The 4,057-nt window shown below is 45.1% G+C and overlaps 1 protein-coding gene across 1 annotated transcript in view; it reads right to left on the reverse strand.

The window, feature by feature from the left end:
* LOC123022362 (uncharacterized oxidoreductase C663.09c-like) overlaps positions 1-4,057 on the reverse strand; it is an 8,419-nt gene that overhangs the window by 2,198 nt on the left and 2,164 nt on the right. The gene's annotated exons all lie outside the window — the stretch shown is intronic.

Genomic DNA, 4,057 nt, shown 5'->3' on the forward strand with positions numbered 1-4,057 from the left:
TATGCAGAGCACATCATGAGAAAGGTGGGGCTAGATGAATCACCAGTTGGAATTAAGATTGCTGGGAGAAATATCAACAACCTCAGATATGCTGATGATACCACTCTAATGGCAGAAAGTGAGGAAGAACTAAACAGCCTCTTGATGCGGGTGAAGGAGGAGAGTGCAAAAGTTAGCTTGAAACTCAACATTAAGAAAACTAAGATCATGGCATCTGGTCCTATCACTTCCTGACAAATAGATGGGGAAGAAATGGAGGTAGTGACAGATTTTATTTTCCTGGGCTCCAAGATCACCGCAGATGGTGACTGCAGTCAAGAAATTAAGACGCTTGCTCCTGGGAAGAAAGCTATGGCAAATCTAGACCGCATGCTAAAAAGCAGAGACATCACCCTGCCGACAAAAGTGCATATAGTCAAGGCTATGGTTTTCCCAGTTGCAATGTATGGCGGTGAAAGCTGGAGCATAAGGAAGGTTGAGCGCCAAAGGATTGAGGCCTTTGAATTGTGGTGCTGGGGGAGACTCCTGTGAGTCCCTTGGACTGCAAGGTGATCAAAGCGGTCAGTCCTAGAGATGATCAACCCTGACTGCTCTTTAGAAGGCCAGATACTGAAGATGAAACTCAAATACTTTGGCCACCTAATGAGAAGGAAGGACTCCCTGGAGAAGAGCCTAATGCTGGGAACAATAGATGGCAAAAGAAGAAGGGGACGGCAAAGAATGAGGTGGCTGGATGGAGTCACTGAGGCAGTTGGTGTGAGCTTAAGTGGAGTCCGGGGGCTGGTGGAAGACAGGAAGGCCTGGAGGAATGTTGTCCATGGGGTCACGATGGGTCGGACACGACTTCGCGACTAACAACAACAACAAAAGGATTGCATGAACATGGATAGAATTCACTTGTATTTTCTTTATTGCTTTCCACTATTTGGAAGCAGGAGTCACTTTTCCTATTATAGGATCAAGAGAAAAACAACATAGGGGAAAGACTGCAAGAGTCTTTGCCAGTGAGAGCCAGTGTGGTGTAGTAGTTAAGAGCATGGGACTGGGACTCAGAGGATCCGGGTTCTAGTCCCCGCTCAGCCATAGAGCCAACTGGATGACTTTGGGCCAGTCACAGACTCTCAGCCCAACCTACCTCACAGGGTTGTTGTGGGGATAAGATGGAGGAGGAGAGATGATGTAAGCTGCCTTGAGCCCTTTGTAGGAAAAAGGCAGGATATAAATCGCAATATAAATAAAAAATAAGAGTAGCTATAAAAGGAAAGCATGCCACATTTGCACGATCCTGAACTCATTTGGCATAATAACCACCCTCCATTTCATGATGCACTCAAAATCACAAATGTGGATTATTCCCACTCCTCCCATGAACACTTATGCCTGGGTAAGAGACGGGAAATTAAGCTTCCTGAGTATGCGGTACACTCCCTTGTGGTATTTACCAAATGGTCTGTGTCATGGTGTGTGCATGCCCAAACTACACAATGGGTCTTACAGGGGAAATTAAGCTTTCTGAGTATGCTTCACACTCCCTGCTTGTATGACAGGATTCTAGGAAAAGAAACAATTATGGAATCCAAAATACACTTGGAGATTGACCTGTAACCTGGTGCCCTGCAGGTTGGACTGGCTGGGGATGATGGGAGCTGCAGTCCACATCCAGAAGGAATTAGGTCAGGGAGCACTGCACTAGGAAGCAACCTGCATTGGTAACATAGACTTTCTTCTGAGTGAACATGTCTAGGCTCAGCCTTGAAGTGATCCTCTTGCAAAAGATCCCCCAGGTCCTTTGGGCATATATTTCCAACCAGGTCATGCACCATTCTAGAACTCTGCTGTCATGGTGGCTTCTGATGTGCCTTCGGCAAATATGCCATTTTTTGTATTCATGTTGCATTCATGTGCATGCATATTCATGCCAACTGGCATGTTTCACAGGCTTGTTTCAGTAGCATGCTTCATACCTATCCCTTCTGTATAATTGTTATCAGAAATTATTTCTGTGAATATAATACAATTGATTTAACTTTTTTTTTTTTTTTTGGTGAAAATAGTCTGACAACCGTAAAGAGATTTTATTCAGTTGCTTTCCTTATGTGGGGCTGTCAAAGCAGCTTACAAATATAACAAAAGATGCCAACACAAATGGTAGGGATGAAAGGATGATTTGAAACAGGAAGTAGGAAGAGTAAAAAGGAAAAGGTAACAAAGAAAATTTGTTAGCCTAAAGAAGGAGCGGGGCTGAAATCAGATCGCAGAGTGTGAGGAAATTGGCAGATAGACAAGATTGCAGGAAACTTGCTCAATGAATGGCCTCATGACTATTAACAAAGACATCCTGCATAGGAAATAAGCTCATTATAATTCACCTGGGTGGGACCAAGTGGGAGGGAAGAACGGGTATCAGTGGCACAGGATAGGTGGATGGAAAATATTTGCAACCTCCCAGTGTCCTGGCCAATGGGGGGAAAAGAGGAGGGAGAAGTGCCCGGGGGGAGGGCATCAAATGGGATGTGAACATGTGCTGAGTTGCGTAAGGACATGGAAAGAAAACCATTCCAATTCCCTCTGTTGCAGTAAAGTTTCAACAATAACTCTTCACATGCTTGCAATATTTTTCTTTTCTGAAGGAAAGGAAAGAGTGTTTCTAACACCAAAGGATCACTGTCACTTAAAGGCAGCATTCAAAACACTTTCTTGCCTATTTGCACTATAACCCAGCCATGCAGACTTCATCACGTGTGTGTGCCAGTCTCAAGCCCAGAGAAATGGGGAGGGCTGAGGAAAGGTCTGCTGAGACCTTGAAAAAACTCGCCAAGAAAAACCTATGGAGCAGTTCCCAAGCAATCTCGAGATGGTACTGTTGGGAACATTTGGATAAATCCTGTCTGAAAAGCATTACTTCTGTGTGCTTTTTGCATTGTGGGATCAAATCCTGTACTCCTTCTCAAAACCAAGCTGTCACTGTTTAAAATGGCATTCCCCGCTCCTTTCTCTCACCTTTAGCTGTAAGCTACAGTACACAGGCCATTTAGTCCAAATTTACATTGCATACCTTCACAATGATTAAATAATCATTGTTGGAATTCAGTTTTACAAGGAAGTATCTTCCTAGCCCAGGGCTTCGTATGCCCTGGTCACTCAGAATGTTTAGAATCTAGATAAGAGTCTGAGCTTATCACGCATAGTTTCTCAGTAGCTTGAATTTACATGTCTAAACAGACCTAGAGATGGGTTCAAGCTACTGAACTAAAGTGTCAATACATGGCAATTAGAAATATTGTAATCTCATTGTTACTGTATGATTGACTGACATTCCTTTATCTGTTCTGTATGTGATGACCTCAGAATCTTATTGTAATCTCTGCATTCTGTCATCACTTGCCCTGTACCTGTGTACCTATAAAATACCCTGCAATGGTATTGAAGCTTTGCAGCAGAGTTTACCTCTGCCCGCCCGGTAATGCATTATCGTGAGTGGACCTATGGGAACCTGGGTGATACAATAAAGCCTCAGATGGTCTGGATGGTTGATCTTTCCCATGAACCCGAGTTTTATTCCCTCTTCTCAAATTGAGATTCCGGGATTCTGACAGTACCCAATGGTGAGACCACCAGACCAGGAGGTAAAAAGATCCAACACATTGCTGCGTGTGCAGGGAGCCTTCCTTGAATTCCTTGCAAAGCACCCTTCTGGCCAGCCCCTTCAGGTTCGATGTGGCTTAACAGGCATCTGGTAAGTTGGCACCTGCCTGAATTTAGCCCTGTGCTCATTGATCTGGCTGCTCTCCAGCCTTCTATGCTCTTCTCACCTTTGTCCTCCAAGGAGCATCCAGCCCCTTCAGCTCTTTTTCTAACCGGCTGCCTGGTTCAAATTGGCCATTGCCCTCGAGATGTAAGGTGAGCGACACCAGGCACGTGGTAGAATGAGTGGCTGCGGACCAGCGGTCCTCTCCCACCCTGACCAGGGTCACAGCCTTGTTGTGAGGACACAATGCAGGGGGCAGAGAGCCACCTACGCTGCCTTCAGCTCATGGGAGAACAGGTGGGCCAGATG

This window comes from Varanus komodoensis, unplaced genomic scaffold (genome assembly GCF_004798865.1).
Source record: "Varanus komodoensis strain SLA01 unplaced genomic scaffold, ASM479886v1 scaffold19, whole genome shotgun sequence".
Taxonomy (NCBI): domain Eukaryota; kingdom Metazoa; phylum Chordata; class Lepidosauria; order Squamata; family Varanidae; genus Varanus; species Varanus komodoensis.